Here is a 9,336-nt window from a genome sequence, read left to right as displayed (position 1 = left end):
GAGCGAGCTGGAGGTGCTTTTCTTCTGAGTCCCCGGAGACACATCCATCTCTGGGTGATGGTTGGGAGGACAAAGGAGGACTGCCCCCGAGGCTTAGCCCAGGCATGCTTAACCACACACACACACACACATACACACAGAGCATGATCACGCACGCCGTTATCAACAGTTGCGAGCGCGCGCGCGCAGACGTGCACACAGACGCACTTATTCACACAAGTGCGGCGCTCAAACAGAGACCGCCTTGTCTGACAACAACTAGTCCTGGTCAAACACAGAAGAGAGGGGGGGGGGGCGGGGGGGGAGAGTGGAAAAAGGGGTTGAAAGGGACCCGGCGAGGTGGGGACGCACGCTACGAAGTAAACGGATGGAGTAAACGAAAAAAGGTCTCCAAGGGATAGCGGCGTGCTGGACGGAGGGACTCGAAGGCCAGGGGACGTCACAGATGTGCCGAGCGGAGGAAACGGAGGAAACGCGAGGGCCGATTGTAGCGAGCAGTCAATGGCCCGGGACAGCCGTGTCCCACTGAGGAAACAGCATGAGGACATGTTTACACACAAGAGCTGCCGGCAGGTTACTCGGGCTGCAGGGATTTTTTTAAAACTCTCAGTTGCCGTCAATCGTCTCGGGCCTCTTTTTGACAGGTGTGAGTAAGGCCTAAGTAACGGTGGCACATATAATCTAAAATGTGTGGTGAAAATGATAAAAATCTGACCGGATCAGCGACCGAAATAAAACTCCCAACGGACCCTCGTTCAAATGAAGCCAAATGAACACATCAAAACCAACTGCAACCTATTATACAAATGTAATTTGTAGTTAAGGGAATTGGGTAATTGGGTTTTGCTTAGTTGGTATGAACAGTCACGCAAATCACTCTAGTGCGAAACCCCCCCCCCGAGGATTCTTGCCCTGGAACGGCCCTCAGCCTCGCTTAGTTCATTTCCTGTTCCTGGCGGAGGCAATGAGGAGTAATAAGCCTCAGCGCTGCGCTCGCTGCTCCTGGCGGCGATGTTGTCGCAACACAACTTCACTAATGTGCCGATCGTAGAGGAGCGGGAGAGAAAGGGTGAGACGGAGCGCCGTCTCACTAAATCCCCCCCCCGGTTGTAATGAGAGATACGGAGCAAGCCCCCCCCCCACCCCTGAGGAGAAAACTAGGAGGACCCAGAAATGCGATGCAGCCAAAAGGAGATTGCTCATCTCCCGGTCAGATGCAAAAGGCGGAAGTCCCCTGGGGAATATTGGCAAGGCAGGCTGATCTCAAAGGACCCTTGAGAATATCCCATTTCGGGCCAAGGGGCCTCTACAGTGCTGCTGTCAAACAATTGTGCTGACCTGAGAGGGATGGGTGATGGGTGGCAGCACCCTGCGCCCCGGGAAGTCTTTTTTAATTTTTTGTACAAAAACAGTACAGCTTGAATAAAAAGACACTTCGGCAACGCGCGATTACGCAGAAACCATTAAAGGGGACGTTGAGTGACTCACATTACAATCCTGCAGCTTCGAACCAAAATGAAATGCGAATACCGTACCCCCCCCCCCCCCCCCCCGCCCCCGCCCCCCCCCCGCCCTCGACTCCACGGCACTCCCCAAATCATAAACAGATCCTCAGTTATTCCACACGCGCTGGTGCTGCCTGGGTCACGTTCACCCCGGCCTGGTCGCAGATACCCGTGACCGACCCTATTACACACTTACCCAATTACCGAGTGAGACTAGGCAGGTGTGGGTGGGGGGGGGGCACACACACACACACACACATAAGCGTCCAGGGTTAGCAGCAGGCTACAGGGGTCGTCGAGTGCACCGAGTTGCGTCGTGCAGGCCTGGCCCCGTCCCAGCTGGCTTTGGGCCGCGGTACAGGTGCCACACTAGATCACCACCGGGACCTCCTTTCACCCTATACACCCCCCCAACTTCCCCCCCCCACACACACACACACACACACACAGCATATCGCTCTCCAGCTAGTGTGAGCTTTAACAACAGGTGCAGTAGGTTAGGCTGCAGGCCCCGACATGCGAGGAAACAGACTGTTATTGTGGGTCCTTCCTTCTATCATCTCCTGTTATTCCTCCCCCCCGCCCCCCCCGCCCCCCCTCGCCCCCCCTCGCCCCCCCTCTACCTCTTCTCCTCCCCAACAGCCCTGGGGAGCAATGGAGAGGTCCGACCTGAGCATGTAACCCGAGCACGACTCTTCTGTATTGTGCAAGGATGTTGAAAAGAGGAGGGGAAAACGGTGGAGGGTTTGTTGCACATGGAGAGGATTGGACAGCACGGCTGTGAGCTTGTGTGTGGATGTGTGTGCGTGTGTGTGTGTGTGTGTGTGTGTGTGTTTTAGAAGCAGTAAATAGGTTATGAGGCCGTCTAATGATAAGATTCCTCACCCCCGTGGCCGGCAATGGTGCAATTAATGTCAGGATTTGACCCACTGCTTTCACTCGGTGACGGATAGACGGCTGTCCATCCATCCATCAGTGCACGCCACCGGTCAGGATATGAACATGTCAACTGGTGCTCATTGGCTGGTGCAAATGCTTAAAAAAACAAGTCTGAAGTGCACAGTGACTGTATCCCAGCACAGGAAAACTTTGCAAACTACTGCATTTCATTATGAGGAATCCAGATGTGCTTCTTGGCTGCTGGTGAATGTCTTCAGCTCTGTATGACACTGCTGTCGGCCTCAGTGCAGAGAGAGGAATGACACCTCAGGGCAAGAACCTCTCTCTCTCTCTCTGCCTTTTGCTCATCTCCCTCTCTTTGCTCTCTTCTGACTCTTTCTTTCACCCTACTCCACTTACTTTTGCGCCCTCTTTCCTACCCCCGCCTCTCATCCTCTTCAGTCCGTCTTGTTTTTACCACCCTCTCTCTCTCTCTCTCTCTCTCTCTCTCGCTCTGTGTGCCACTGTTATCACATCATCTGCGCAGAGAGACGAGGTTGGTCTGACCAGTGACAGGTAATCAGAGGGCATGTGGGAGTTGGCTCCAGAAAGTCTGCCCCTATACCTACTTTGACACTGGCGCTCCCTCTTTTTTCTTTTTCATTTCCCCCCCTCCTCCCCCCGCTCTCTCTTTGTCTCTCAAAACACAAACTCACACAGACACACACACACACACACACACACACCGCCAGACATCTGCAGACTGCGTGGTGGACCAGTCATGTCAAATGTCAGTTAAGAAATTAGTCACCAGGGAGCAGGATGAGTAACATCGACTGTCTCATCGCCTCTTCACTTCTGTTCTGAGGTGTTCGGAACAATGTGGGAGCTGCCATGAGCAGTATTTTTTCATTTATTTTGCTACGCAAGACTCACCGACTGTTCCTGAATCTGACTACGAAGATGATTGTTAAGAGGAACGTTTGTGGTGGGATCATGTGTTGATTTCCTGAATAACAGTTGATCTCGTGCACATTCAGCCTTCGCAGCGGGAGAAAACTACTGTGAAGTTATAAACCTCTAAGTGTGCCGTGAAATGAAGTTTTTTTGTATTATTCTTAAATGTGTTTAAGACTGACCTTAAAGAAACTCTGCATGCACGAACAGTTAGTTCATTCTGCCCTCTATTGATACAAACGTGTAACTGCAAAAGAAAAAAAAGTCTGCTTTTGCTGCCTTATATTTTTTCCCTCTTACTTAAAACAATGCAGCGATTTATTTTGACATATATAAAGCTGACATTCCTCAACAGGTTGGGGGGGATATTGGAAAAATCTGATTCTCAAAGAGGAAGACGCATCCAAATCCAACGTCGGAAAACACATCCGTCAGTAATTTTACAAGCATTCTTCATTTTTAATGGTACTGGGAGAACATGCAAGGTCAGGAAGAAAAGGCCCATCCTCTCTTACTTTTAACCATTGGACCCCCCCCCCCCAAGCCATCTTAACATGTCATTATTGTGTGACTTTTGTGTCCTTGTGCTCCTAAAGTGGGTGGTGTCACTCACTCGTTTGAAGTGTAGACCACTGTCATTTTTCTGTCAGTCTATTTAAATAGCGGTTGGAGAGAGTCGGACTGAGTCACGGGTCCCGTCTGCCACTGTGGGAGCGTCAGGAGAAGTCCCCCTCTGCTGGATCCTATTTGGCCGATCACCTGACAGGAGCCAGACGGGTCACCGGTGGGAGCTGAATCAGATCAGACGCGGCGGGCCACGTCTAGACGAGGAGCAGACCCCCTTCCTTGTATTGTTTGTTTGGTAGGTGGTGGTGAGAGAAAAACAGGAAGAGAGTGTGACTAAGCCAGTGAAAACCTGGTGTCCGGGAGCAGCGAAGGCTTCCTGCCGTCGGATGTTTCCTCACACACACACACACACACACACACACACTGACTGGCCAGCACTCAGAGTTATCGTCTATGTTTTGTGCGATAATATAAACTGGACACTATTGGAAGAGGTGCGTCTCTAGATTCCACCACACAGTGGCAGCACGACATAAAGAAAAGAAAAAAGGCCTTTTTTTTTTTTTCTCAGGGACTAAAAGCCAGGCTCACACAATAGGTGATAGGAATAGTTATTCCACTTTGATAAAATATGCTTATTTACGTTATTTAATAGAGTTAGGCGAGAAAATTGTCAACACACCTTAAGAATATCAATCTTCGAATCGATCCCTCAACAAGAAACCTTCGGTAATGTTCTGAAATGTCCTTCACACTTTCACCCACCTTTGCGTAACTTACACTCTCTCCTTCTGACCCGTATCTACTTTCCTTCGGTCCACGTGACTGCACATGAGCGCACATGCCGCCTATGGTCGATGATGTCAGCTCCCTCGCTTCACCTTCATAAAGGTCAGAGAACCAGCACATTTCTCACATTCTTGCTCCTGTCTCCTGTCCTCCTCCTCCCCCCCCCCACAAAGACAGGAGTGTATATTTGTCCCAGACACAACGTTAAGCAGTGAGCATTTTCCCTTCGCAAGGTGGTTGTTTCGCCTCAATGTTTGAGTCGGTGGAACTGTAATTATGTCCGAATTTACAGCTGAAACACGGGTTGTGACATTCCTCTGCCAGCTGGAGGTCTGCCTGTAAATCTGGCACCTTTACCTGAGGAGCCTCCCCCAAAGCACACGGAAACCGCTAGAACCTTCTAAGGAAAGCCTCAGGTGTGGGTTCACGCTTTCGGCGTGAGCTCAGGACTCAAGATGATCTAATCAGGACGATAGCAGGAAGGCAGAGTTGATATATTTTCATGATTTATGGTACGCCTCATCAGCTTGATTTATTTTCACCAAAAGAAAATGAGATAATGAGTTTATACTTACTGATTCAAAGGGAAATCAGAGTGCGTGTTTTTGTTTAAGATTATGCTTATCTGACCCTTGACAGCTTCACACATTGTTGATGCCAGCTATTTAAAAACGGGTGTTGGTCTGCCACTAGCAACTCCCTGGTAAAGATAGTTGAGCGTTTAGCAGCTAAAGTACCAATTGATTCCATTGGGATTTGGTGGTGACCAAAATAGAGCAAAAAACGAGAGAGCAAATGAACATTTGTGTCTTGAAATACAACCTCCAGATAAGTAGCAAATACTTTGTCTGTGCTTGATGTGTGAACAAGCAAACGTTTGCTCGCCAACGACAGCAACACGTTTTTTAGGTGACACGATGTTGTAACGCTCTCTAGTGGTCAACATTGCAGTTAATGGAGGTTTGAAGTAATCATTGAGAAAAAGATGATCGGCTCACTTCCTCCTCGATATCTAAATTGTGTTAAAGTGATATCATACATTGTGACAAGATTATGAAATACAAAATCACGTCTGTTAAAACAGCGCGCTCAAGGCTGGACTACCAAGTACTTTGCTCGTAAAACTGAACATTTTGCCAGAGAAAACTGCACAAGTTGTACATGAAAACCAAACGCGCTCCCACGCAAAAAACACACGAGAAACGCTTCTATCTACGCAGCCAAAGTAGTTCGTGACCAGGTAGAATCCGGGTCACGGCCTCGCCCATGTGCTCATTTACTGTAACCGTAGACCTCCCGAGGCTCGCTAGGTCTATGTCTCAATGATCCCACGTATGAAAGGGAGGATTACACCGGGCAGGTGTTGTGGGAATGGGGACACACGGGTTCTTTTAGGTTCAATCCTCTGTGGAATTCATCATCTTCACATAGATTTTCAGATTAAAACTTCTGAGAGGTCCACTCGACGGTTCCGCCCCGGAGCACGAAGGGGGGTGAGCAAGAACGCCACTTATAATTGTCAAACGGGCTGGTGGCTCCACGAGGTCACAGGGTAGAGAGGAGATGGAGAGGGGGAGGGAGAAGCCCAGAGTTGGGCATGAACTGCCGCCAGAGGACGTGAGCCATGACTGGGTCTGAGTCATGAGGCCTTCTGATGCCAATCGAACCCGGGAACCTCATGTGTCATTACAGTGCTCTGGGAATGTGTTGATGTAGCTGCTGAGAGAAACCTTATAAGTTGAAACTCAGAGAGGTGTACAGTTTATGGTTCTTCTATTTGCACCAAAAGACTGTCACTCTGTCCATGGCTTAAGACCGCCTACGTCTCCGCAGAACGAGAACACAGACAAGGGAGGAATTATCTGAGGGGTGTTCTGAGGCGCTTTGAGCTGACGCTATCGTCATTGTTGCAGTTAACAGTTTTAAGGACACTTGATTCCAAATTGCAAACATCCACCTTGTGGTGGAGCTGAAGGAAAAGTGGGAGGATCCCCATAATCATTACAACACATCTGCTAACAACCAAAGGTGTATGTGCCAATCCCACTTGCATATTTATGCCTAATTTAGACATTGGACAACACGGAGTTGTGTCGGGCCGAACTTCTGGAACCATAGAATCACACGCATCAAAGAAATCAAAGACTGCCTGTTAAAGTGTTTAACTATTCCGAATGCCCACACCAGCGTTAGGTTGAACCGCTCACCAGATGACCGGGCATCTGCTTAGATTTACGTCCTCTCCCTATTACCTCACAGAAAACAGCCAATTCACAGACTACAAAGACAAAGTGGAGGACCTAACCCTCGGGGCTGGTTGAACCCACTGAACCCTTTAACGTTCAAGCAGAAGTGCTTCAAGGCAGAATAGGATGGGGGGGTGGATGTAGTTTTGTTTGCTGTGATGACTGCGAGACAGAGAAAAAAAAGACAGCAGGAGACCCGACGGTGTCAAAACACATTATTATAGACCCTGCGTGGAAAACAGCGACTGGACCAGACCTCACAGAGAGAAAACGAGTGAGTGAGCACATGCAAGATGAAAGGAGTCAAGGACACGAGAAAAGAGAGCATTGATTGAGAAAAATAAAACAAAACATTGAATGACATATTGGTGAGTCTTTTTGTAAAGTAGACCTGCGCATCAGCCCCGATCGACTGCATGATGAGCTGCTCTTTTTGTTGGACTCCTCACAATGTTTCCGAGCCCCTCCTATACCAAGTTCCAAACAAATGAAGTGAGAGTAGGTCCCCCTGGATGGCAATAATGGAGGAGAGCTGTAGTCATCTCTGTCTATCATTACCTCTGTACAACCATCTGTTTCAACACAAAGACCATTGTGCTGCTAGTCATTGTGGCTGAGATTCTGAAAGGTTTTCGTTTGTTCCCAATTCTTTCTCATGCATTTAATGTATGTGGCTGCTATAAAAAAATGAAAAAAAACTGACCAACTGCTCTGGGTTTCTATTTGTCCTATAATGCACCATATGTCCCAGTTTGGTGGACGCCTGAATGGCTCTGAAACTCTTTCAACTGTCAGTGTGCATCGCCATTATACCCCTTCGCCCTCATTCCTCACCCCCACCGACACCCTTTGGTCTGGATCTGCAAAGCGTGGTCGCTACCAGCACCATGTGCTCACAGATAAGCCAAAGCAAGGGCGATAACCGCCACTGTGCACTGATCCTCGGAGGGGGGCCCCCGGGGGCTCGTAATCAGGTGGGCCGCACGCTGTCCTCTCGACGCGCACTCAGCACTCAGCACTCCGCATCGCACTCCGAGTTTGGGCCCCCCGTGCCACCCTTAGCCTCGTATTGCTCCCGGCGGTGAGCTCACCTCCAAACCATCATTCACACCCATCCACATCCCAGAAACACGTCCTCGCCAGCAGCCCGACGCCTCCGCAGCGGGTGGTTGTAAATCAGCTGCCTGGGGAGGAGTGGGTAGACTAGAGGCAACAGGGGTAGAAGGCAGAAGGTGGCTTTGGGTCATATGGAAGAAATCTCCCTCTCCATGACCCCTGCGTCTTATGGAGCGACGGGATGAGGTGCACACATAAACTACTGCTGTAGCAGATTGTGCTCTGGCTTTTATGACATTCAGTAAATACGATTAGCTTATTTAAGACTTCGGCAAATTTACCGCCGTGATCGACGCCCAACTGAATTATGAAGTTGTCTTTCAAATGCCAAATTGATGCAACATTTGCCTCAGGCTGCTCAGACCGGGTCTAGTGAGGCCGTATCTCGTTTGATCCCAGTTATTGTTTTGTTGAGGGCTTCCCCTGGTGTCCGACTGAGAGAAAAAAGTCCCCTTTATGATCCCCCAGTGTTTGCATATCTAATTACTAGGATAGATAGATAAAACCACAAGGTCCCTGGGGTGACCTTTGAATTGGCAAAAACAGAGTTCTGGTCTGGTGATAGCAGCACGCAGGGCCTCTGTGAGTAGCCAGCTGGCCCCCGTTTAAAAGCCCATTGCCCAGGCAAATAGGTCAGTGCCGCTGGGCCACAATCTCTGCAAGTGACTGGAAACCAAAGCCTTCCAAGGTCCCGGTCTGAACCGCCGTCAACCAACGGGCGTCCCGGCCAGCGGTCAGCAGGTCGGGCCGGTTGACAAGAGCTTCAAGGAGGGGATGGAGCGAGGGAGGGCGGAGGGAGAGCTGGAGGACAAGAGCCGAGTTGTGTTGCAAGTGCTGATTATGCGTGCTGCGGGGCTTGATTCCTGGACGTTGTGTTTGTGTTGGAGCGGCTGGATCCAGGCAGATGTTGCTAATGAAGGAGGTGCTGTTCTGTGTTGTGGGGGAAATAATCCCAGACAACATCTGATTGGTGTTTTCAGGAGTTTGTAAAATCTCTGATATTGGACCGTCATTAACTTTTGATGCATACTATTGTGTAACTTACTTACCGGTAATTCTTCTAAGATGCGGAGAGCCGGGAGCCGACTTTGTGCAAAGTGTTGCCGTCGCACATGACTGGTTCTGAAGAGAATATGATCTGTCATTGTGGGGGAAGAACTGTCGGCTTTGCTCTTGCTCACTTGTGCAGCAGAAAAGGGGGACAAACCTTGTTTTTTTAGGGAGGGTGGGTGGGAGGTTGAGAGGGGTGGGGGGGCTTCTCTTAGTCTTCGGTGTGT

The sequence above is a fragment of the Gasterosteus aculeatus genome, chromosome 15, assembly GCF_964276395.1.
Source record: "Gasterosteus aculeatus chromosome 15, fGasAcu3.hap1.1, whole genome shotgun sequence".
Classification (NCBI taxonomy): Eukaryota; Metazoa; Chordata; class Actinopteri; order Perciformes; family Gasterosteidae; genus Gasterosteus; species Gasterosteus aculeatus.
The sequence above is the reverse complement of the archived record's forward strand: the minus strand, read 5'-3'. Positions refer to the sequence as shown.